Source organism: Nuphar pumila, chromosome 5 (assembly GCF_984573655.1).
Source record: "Nuphar pumila chromosome 5, dmNupPumi1.hap1.1, whole genome shotgun sequence".
Classification (NCBI taxonomy): Eukaryota; Viridiplantae; Streptophyta; class Magnoliopsida; order Nymphaeales; family Nymphaeaceae; genus Nuphar; species Nuphar pumila.
Window position 1 is genome coordinate 38939454 of NC_143253.1, and position 10172 is coordinate 38949625.

Below are 10172 nucleotides of genomic sequence, written 5' to 3' on the forward strand. Positions count from 1 at the left end.
GCTTGTTTTGTTACATAAATATCCACTTTCCTTAAGAAAATCAACCCATGCTTCTGCCACAATCCCTCTCTCTCTCTCAAAAAGCCCCTAACAGTAAATAACAGAAAACTAACCCATGCTTCTGCCAATAAATTTAGACTAGGGAGATGATGCCAATTTTTGCTACTCATTATATAATATGAGCTCCGCCTGCTACACCAACAAGAGGTTCTAAGTTGTCTTCCCCCACCTCATTCTTCTTCTCTGTGTCACAACTCTTCACCAACCTTTCTTCTTCCTCATCTTCACTCTATCAACACTTAAAAAAAAAACTCTCTCTCTCTCGCTCAAATGGGCCAAACAATTTCACTTCCACCACCACCATCAACAAATCATCTTACTCCCACTGGCAGCAGCAGCAGCACAGAGAGGGATCTCACCCTGGAGCTGCCGGACGACTGCCTGGCCCTCATCTTCCACCACCTCCCAACCCCTGACCGCAACCGCTGCTCCCTCGTCTGCCGCCGCTGGCTCGCCGTCGACTCCCTCTCCCGCCACCGCCTCACCCTCCGCGCCACCTCCTCCCTCCCCACCCACTCCCTCCTGGCCGCCCGCTTCCCCTCCATCTCCCGCCTCACCCTCCGCTGTGACCGCTCCTCCCCTTCCATCACCGATGCCACCCTCCTCTCCCTCTCCTTCCTCTGCCCCAACCTCCTCTCCCTCCGCCTCAAGTCCTGCCGCCACCTCTCCGACGCCGCCTTCGTATCCCTCTCCCTCCCCCGCCTGTCCGAGTTCTCCGCCTCCTCCTGCAACTTTGGCGCCGCCTCCCTCAACTCCCTCCTCTCCGCCTCGCCCTCCCTCCACACCCTCTCGCTCAAGCGCCTCCGTGGCCTCGCCTCCGACCCCCCTTCCCTCCTCGTCTCCACCTCCTCCCACCTCCGCCGGATCCACCTCCAGGAGCTCTTCAACGCCGACGCCCTCGCTCCCCTCGTCGTCGGCTCCACCCAATTGGAGTCCCTCACCGTCATCCGCTGCTCCGGAGATTGGGACCAAATCTTAGATGAAGCTACGGCTCGCGCTCGCGGGTTGGTTCACCTCCATCTCGAGCGATCCTTCGTCGGAGATCGCGGCCTCTTGGCCGTGGCGAGGTGCGCGGGCCTCGAATCGATTCACCTCATCAAGACGCCGGAATGCACCGATTCTGGGATCGCCGGATTAGTGGCCGGTTGCAGGGGGCTCAGGCGGGTGAGGCTGGACGGGTGGAGGATGAGCAGGATGGGCGATGTGGGTCTGGTCGGATTAGCGAGGAATTGCCGGAATTTGAAAGAATTGGCGTTGATCGGGTTGAATCCGACGGCCTCGAGCCTGGGGGAGCTGGGGGAAGGGTGCCCCGGGTTGGAGAGGTTGGCCCTCTGTGGGAGCGAAACCGTCGGAGACGGAGAATTGGCGGTGGTGGCGGCAAAATTTAGGTCGTTGAGGAAGTTCTGCATCAAGGGTTGCCCGGTTTCGGACGCGGGCGTGATCGCATTGGCCGTCGGGTGCCCGGAATTGGTGAAGGTGAAGGTGAAGAAGTGCAAAGGGGTGAGCGCTGAGGGGATGGAGGTGTTGAAGCGGAGGAGGGTTGGTGGGAGGGAAGTGGAGTTTGAATTTGATGATGAGGAGGAGAGTAAAGAGAATTTGGAGGAGGTATTGGTTGACGACGTGAGAGGAACAACCGGTGTAGCTAAGACACTCAGAAGCAAGTCTATAGCGTTCAGAGCTAAGATGAGCTTGCTCTCAGGGAGGAGTGCTATTTCTGGCATCATTAGAAGATGGTAGTGGTGAGCGATTTTGAGGTTTCAAGTCGAATTGCTGCCTTTCTTCTTTCTCGGTGCTTGTTTCTGAGAAAATCAAATTGTTTATGATTCTTTTTTTTTTCCTGTTTCTGTAATATGTGAAATCGTTAGTGTTATGTAGAAAATAAGGCTCTCATTGTAGCTATTAGTTATCTGAATGGTGTTATCTCATTTGTTTATTTTGTTCGTGTGTTGAGTGATGACATTTCTTTGGTGTGATTTGATAAACACATCTGTCCAAGTAAACTGTATAAGATGAATTTTTGTAGTTCCTCAATTTTTTTCTCTCTCTTAAAAAAGGTGGATGAATACAGTAGGTGATCGGATTAAAGGAGAGGGTGGTGTATGTTCGCCCCCCCATGATTCACTGAATCCCACGGTGTTCGGGGCTTTGAATGAGCACTACTTATACAAGCACATGGGGCTCGTATTCCCGTGTATGTTGACATAACTTTGCATTGGACTCTGGTGTTGTTGCAAAAACTTAATAACCTTTCTTGCTATTCTTCTCATCAAAGGGTAGACGTCACCCTATATCAATGACCCATGGAAAACGGCGAGAAAATATGTAAGCATACAAGAGATTTTGGTAATCTCAAATGAGTAATGTTTAGGTGGTGTACCTATTCCAACATACTATAAATCATGGTTGTATCTTCTCAATTAAACCTTATTCAACATAGCTTATTTGATAGGAATGACGCCTTGGATCATGTTTTTTGATATAAAAATAAATTTTTTGAAGTCATAAAATTTTGATACATTATGAGCCGTTGACTTTTAAAGGTTTTGAAACACACACATATATATATATATATATATATATATATATATATATATATATATATATATATATATATATATATCCAAAACTTGTTTTCTCCTGAATAAAGCTTATAGATCATATCTGTATAGGATCTGATCAACTACAAAAGATTAAAAAAATTTACAATCTAGAGTAGGTACTCTGAGAGCACTCTATCATTACCAATCTCAAATAGAGTTACTTCGTTTTTTATTCTTTGTGTTTTAAGATACAGAAACCTATGGTTCAGGTGGTGGGTCCGGAAAAAAATGATGCTCTGCCATGTGGCCCACCCTCAAGTGGTTAAAACCAGGGCTATTTCAGGCTCCCAGCCACCCCGGGTACTAAACTCTGATTGTTCATCTGGTTGAAAGCCTTAAGCTGACCCAGTTAACTGTAACTAGGTGTGTCAAGCTCTTAAGGGGGTGTTTGATGTGTGGGACATGCTCAGGCGGAGGCATACCCTACTGCCCAGGCTGTCCAGCTTTTGATACATGAAAAAAAAAGACAGTTGCCGTGTTGTATCTGCCCTCCATCAGACCTTGGATCCTACAACTGACAGGCCCGGTCTCCAAGATGGAGGGTGCACAAATATTTGTGCAATCATATATTCCACATGTGAGACTGTTGCGTTGAGAACAGAACGCTGCCTGGATTGTTCAGGCAGTGTTTGTCCAGCGTGGGTTGCTTTTTTTTTCTTTTTATTTTCCGGTTATGCATTAAAAATCTAAGGGTTGAGACGATTGAAAGCCTCAGATCTCATATTTGGGCGACCGAGGTGGCGTGGCGCAAGCTGATGTAGTGTCAACATCATGCCAAAACTCATGGTTATTGAAAAGGATCTCATTGTTCCGAATCGAGCCTTCAGAACGGGGCATGTGCAGTGCAGAGCTCTACTAAGTAGAAAGTGCATTGAGCGTAGGAATGTGCAGTACGTGTTAGCTTATGCGATAGACAACAATATCGTCATCAGTGCATCGCCATATGACGACACATATATAAAGTATTGTTTAGTTAAGCAGTGTCAGCGGATCAAAGGATATTGTCTTTGAGGATTGGGTTAAGGACCTTTGGACTTGGATGAGTGTCCCACAAATGCTCGAAGATGTTTGGATGAGTGTTTTTGAGAATTGACATTTGGATGCACAAGAGTGCGTATGAGTTAGGGCTAATTCCTCTAAAAATCACCCTAGGTGATTCCAACCGAGTATGGTGACTCGAGACTAGGCGAGTAAATGCTTAGACACCAACAAATGAGTCTGGATGATGCTCTTCGCTATGATATTCAATCATCAATTGGTTTTCAGACCGGGGACCGCAAGGTCTTGTTCTTTCAGTGGCGAGGTTTTGTTGTAGCATATGCATGAAATCACAATACGCTCTATAACACGTGAGACTAAGGTTGTCTATGCACTGTTTAAAAGTGATAGTTGATATGAGATGGTTATGCACGAACTGCATAGACTAAGTAGAATATACATTTGGAGATGTGCTTAATCAGCTTCTACTAGGCAGCTACACATGAGGTGATACACATAACCAACAAAATGATTCAACACATAGAAAAGTATTGGTGTTCAGCCTTTGATCGTTAGAAAGGCTAGACTGGGCAGTCTGGTGCATCACAGATTTGCAAAAATTTCTATGCCCATGACAAATTGTCATCAGTGCAGAAAGATTCATGGCGACCTTATTGTTCAGTCAGTGTGACATTGAAGAGGACAATGATGGTTTGTCTTATTTATGCAAATTTGCGTAGCTGAAGTGTGATTAACCGAGTGTAGAAGTAAATTATTAGTAAAGTGGTATGAGTCATTTTGTTGATGGTAAACAGAAGTGTAAGGTTACTTTTAAATTGGCTAAGGGAACGCAGATAAGCCAAAGATTCATACCAGTTATGCGTTTGACTCACAACTGGAGCATAACATTTACCTTGTGTATGAAAAAAATGCACGTTGGATTCAGTTTGATAGATTTGCACCTTTAAGTATGAGAGACTTAATTAAACTTTTATGTTATCTCCTAAGTTTGTGGGTTAGCAAAATGTCCATCTTGAGCAAAATACTCGTTGTTTAGGTCCCTTTAGTTTGGAAGTTCCTATGTGATAGTGTGTGCAAAAAAATTTATTGTTCGTGGCTTATCAGTTTGGTTCATGCAGGAATATTTTGCTGGCTCCGGATGAGAGTTGCAGCATGCTAGCTCCAGATGAGAGTTGCAACGCTGGGTCATGTTGCCCCTTGTGTAGATGAGTGCCTAGTAAGACATTTTGAAGGACCACTTTGGAGTGATACGTAAGTAGGCATCCCTCACTTGAGGACTAGGTTGGACCATTGAAAAACCACAAGATGGTATTTTAAGGGAGTTGATATCCTTGTGGCACACGTTGATAGTCACTCTTCTCTGCGAAGACCACAAAGGGTTTAAAATTGCTCTTGCTGAGGTCGGAAGGTACCCCAACCATGAGCATGATGATGACAAGTTTGTCGTGCAGGCAAGAATGGCCTATTTGTGTATGAGACTATACTGGGGTCCTACGAGTGAAAAATGCTCGAAGATGTTTAAGCGAAAGATTGTTGTCTAAGTGATTAATGCACATTGAGGAATGATACTTGATGTGCTAAAGGTTACAACGATGGTGGATGAAAACCAGAACAAGTTGAGTAGGGTGAAAAGAAAACTAACAATAAGTGCAAAGAGAAACTGACATATTAGTTAAGGTCGTGTTCTTACCTACACCGGCATTGTCATGGATGACAATGGTTTGAGTGAGGAGAATGTGTGGCGCCCCAAACCCCGACCTTGGAAAAAAAACCTCAGATTTTCTATGGATTTTTTTTTAAAGGGTTTTACTGAAAACAACAGAAACAAAGGGTAAATAGGGTAGCTAGGCCGCAAGTCTGGACGACCACAGGTAAGTACAACATACATGACTATGAAACAAATTAAGGGTACAATCACATGTATCGAGGGGTATACAACCCAACAGTTAAAGGTTACAAAATGTGACAGTACGACAAGTCTCAAAATCGAGAATGTATCCCTATAAAACCCAAAACCAAAAGGAGCAAGATCTGCAGCTAAGTATGGGTCCCCAAGCCTCCACCGGGTGCCGTCGCATCAACACCGTACCTATTCATCACCTTCCCCATAAAACGGGATCAGTCCTCTTGCGAGGTGGTGAAGAAACAATAACGATATATATCTCACTTCTATGAGGAAAAACATGAAGCAGTAGCATGAAATAACAAGTATATGTGTCGGTGTCAGGTAAGTGCATATGTGACAAGTGCTAACCAAGTGAAACAGGTAACAGAACTAGAGCAATTGCAAAACAAGTAACTAAGGCAGTAAAGAAACGTAACAAGAATTGAAACAAGAGAGCAAGTAAGGTAACATCTACAATACGTCAACTGTGATTGGTTAGTCTTTAAGTTCTTCTTATTACTCCTTCGGGTACGCGAAGGAACCTCACATTCTGTGAGACATGCACCCGACGTCTATTATTCAATTTCTAATGTGGTAGAATGTCTCAGACTGAGCCTTCGAAATTGATAATGTATAGTGTGGCACTCTACTAAGTAAAAAATGCATCAAGTGTAGGAACATGCAATATGCGTTGGCTTGATTGGTGATATGCAGTGATATCATGGCACGCGATAAGCAACAATATCATCGTTAATGCATCGCTGTGTGATGGCATAGACGTAGAGCATTGTTTAGTTAAGCAGTGCCAGCGGATCAAAGGATATTGCCTTTGGAGATTTGGTTAAGGACCTCTAGACTTGGATGAGTGTCCTACACGTCGCATTTAGACGCATGGAAGTGCACGTGGTTTAGGGCCAATTCTCCCAAGAATCACCTTAGGTGATTTCAATTGAGTAAGGTGAGTCGGAGCTAGGCGAGTGAATGCCTAGGCACCGACGAACAACTCTGGGTGGTACTCTTCGCTATGTATTCAATCATCAATTGGTCTTCGGACTAGGGGCCACAAGGTCTTATTCCTTCAGTAGTGAGGTTTTGCTATAGCGTGCGTATGGAGTCACAATATGCTTCATGACAAGTGAGGCTAGGGCAGTCTATGCACTATTTGAAAGTGATAGCCGGTATGAGGACGATTGTGCATGAAGTGCGTGAACCAAATAGAATATGCCTTTGGAGATGCGCTTGATCAGCTTTCGCTAGGCAGCTGCACACGAAGTGGTGCATAGGATCAATAAAATGATTCAGAATATGGTAAAGTGTTGGTAGCACATGGAAAAGTGTTGGTGTATAGACTTTGGCCATTAGGTTGGCCAGACTGAGCAGTCTACCACGTCACGAGTTTACAAAAAATTCTATGCCCATGACACTCAAATCCCTAACATAAATAAAGTGAATAAAATCCAGATTTTTGAATTTGAAAACGTAGTGATTTTAAAACCAAAGATCTCCCTTGAATTTTAGATTTGAGACTTTCAAAACACAGCTTCTAATAAGTTTATTAGAGAAATGATGCATTTCACATGTTATATATATAGGAAAACTAGAATATGTAAATTAGCAAAATATGTAAACTGGTATGAACTGAGATTTTCAGGAAAAGTGATTTTTATGCTTACATATTTATGAAAATTCTGAGTTGTTGATTTTTAACCCTTAAAAGAACCTTCTTATACATTGTAATCAGATGATCCAAGAGTTTGTTTCTATAAAACAATGCATGTAGATCGTATTTGTAAAGTGAAATTTTAGAAAAAAAATAAAGAAAACCTATTAAAATATCGGTTCATACTAATTTACATACTTGACTAGTTTACATATTTTAGTTACCCTATATATATATATATATATATATATATATATATATATATATATATATATATATATATATATATATATATATATATATATATATATGTGTGTGTGTGTGTGTGTGTGTGTGTGTGTGTGTGTGTGTGTTCCTTAGGCCTCTTTTTTCGTTAGGTCTTGTTGAGCCCCCTTCAAAAATTATAGTTTTAAGTATTTTTTTTCTCACATCTATAGATATGATCTATAGGTTTTGTTTAGTGTGAATCGACTTTTGGATCGCCAGAATCTTACTGTATCCAAGTGATACAAAATCAATGGCTAGGAAGGTAACAATTTTTTTGACTAAAAAAATTATGTTTTTTTTTGTCAAACATGATCCAAGAGTTGATTCCCACTAAAACGAACATGCTAAACACATCTAACGGTTCAGATCTATCATAAAACACTTGAAACATATGGGACAAAACGAGAAATGGGGCATATATGGGTAACTGGAATATGTAAACCAACAAAATATGTAAACTGGTATGCATTGAGATTTTCATAGGTTTTTTAATTTTTTTCTAAAATATTTACCATAAGAATGTGATTTGTATGTTTGATTTTATATTAATTAGAGCATCTTATTACGATGTATAAGAATGATCCTTTAAGGCTTGAAAATCAATAGCTCAGAATTTTCGTAAATATTCAAGCATACAAAATCACATTTCTTGATCCGTTACGATGATCTAACAGTCGATTCCAAGCAAATGGACCATATTGAATGTTTCCGCAGAGTTAAATTTATTAAAAAAACCTATGAAAATCTTGGTTCATACTAGTTTACATATTTTGCTAATTTACATATTTGTGACGGGAGGAGAACTGTTAGAATGTTACACCTATCGTAAACAATTCTGAGAGAGGAACTCTAATCAGATCTGAGCGTTTTGCATGCGATGAGTAATAATTGGGAGCTGGAAACCTAACAAGTCTAGTGACTTAGCTGTGGGCTTTGCACGGTGGGACACAATTCACAGTTCATAAACTAAAAAAAAATTAAGAACTAAACCTAGTTGGCCAACGTGTTCATCGTTTGAGTGCAGAACCTTCACGAACAGATCAGGTTACTACCCACTTGAGTGCAGTCCATTAAGTTGCATGTCTTCATTCAAAATTTGATTCATGTCAATAGTTGAAGATGTTGAGCTGGGCCTCCAACCGGACTGGGCCCACATTCTGGCTCAGTAGAATCTTCATAATCTTAGTCTTACACGGGCAACATTCCGTGTCAGATTGCGACCAATTCCAAATTGTGGTTCGAGTTGATGATTTGAAGCTTGACCAAGTTGGTCAAGCTGTATCAATGGACCCCAGTTTTTCTGTAATAGAACATTTCAAAGAAGCCAAAAAAGACTTCATTGGCCTATGAGGGGTCCACACATCTGGTAGGTGTGACTTGTGAACATCATCAAACAGAAAAACAGTCACCATTTCGAAACACACGAGAGGTGTTCCTTGTTGTAAGGCTTAAGCTGATGGTGGGCAGAGGTTTATTTTCTCTTGACTTGGCCAAAAAAACAACACAACTGATCAGAGGTCAGAGGCAGATCTGATGGTAATCCGTCGATGGATTTTGTTATTGGGGCTGATCCAAGTGATGGCTTTTGTTATGGGTTGCTTTTGCATAACAGTTTCTGGATGTCGTTCATCTTGAGATCAACGGCATCCAAAAGTGCTCTGACAGAATACGGTCGGGACACACTCTGACCTGATCCTGTCTCAAAAACAAAGAGCTCATTGGTTGAACACGTACATTTGGTAAACTTGGGTTGAAGAGTCAATCATTAACTGGGTCAATCAAACAAGCCATGGGGAGAATCCAGTCATCATCAATCCAGCTGACTGGAACCAACGGGTGCTCCGCGTGATTGGTAGGAGCTGTCAGTGCACGTCCCCTTGTGGTGGGACGTTGCAGGTTCAAAACTCAATGGTACGTTGAATAACTGGTGGGGTCTGCCTAACCCCAGCTTGCCTTTCAAAAAAAATCCAGCTGAATGGAAACAACATATGTACTCTTGTCATTCAAATTACAACTCCTTTTGTTTCACGGAAGCACGACTCATGGTGTGAAAACTAGGGATGCAAATGGGTCGGATCCAAGGTTTTGTAGATTTTTGCTGTTCCAGATTCGAATGGATCCGACTTTTCCATGTATTTAGCTGTTCCAGATTCGAAGGGTTTGCATCCCTAATGTAAATGGGTCGTTTATCCACAATGAGTGAAACAAAGACCGCATACGATCAAACAAAAGGCTCCATGTGGGGCCCACGATTCCCCCCCTCCCCCTGTGAGGGCACCATAGTGACAAATGTATTTATTGGCAAAATATTTTTCAATTTCTCGTTTTTAAAAAACTTGTGAGAAATTGAAAAAAATCCATAAATCTTGTGTTTTTTTTGGCAAAAGCTCGGCAATAAAAAAATTAATTAAAAAATTAAAAAATATTTTTATAAGAAAATATTAATAAAAATTATTTTAAAAATAAAAATACATTGCGATAAATAGCCATTTAAAACGTAAATATCACGTTTAAATTGCAGTATTTATGTTTTTTCATAAATCTCACAATATTTTGTAAATCTCGCTAGAAATTGCCGTTTTAAACTTTCAGGCAAATTCTCACGATATTCTCACGAGATTTTCATAAATCTCGCGATATTTGTCACAGTGGAGGGCACTTTCATAGGGTGCGCAGCCTGGCTGGGAAAACTTGGGCCGAT

The 10172-nt window shown here is 41.8% G+C and overlaps 1 pseudogene; it reads left to right on the forward strand.

Moving 5' to 3' along the window:
* The first annotated feature begins 330 nt into the window (after positions 1 to 330).
* Positions 331 to 1797, forward strand: LOC149837400 (F-box protein SKIP2 pseudogene; annotated as a pseudogene).
* Positions 1798 to 10172: the final 8375 nt, after the last annotated feature.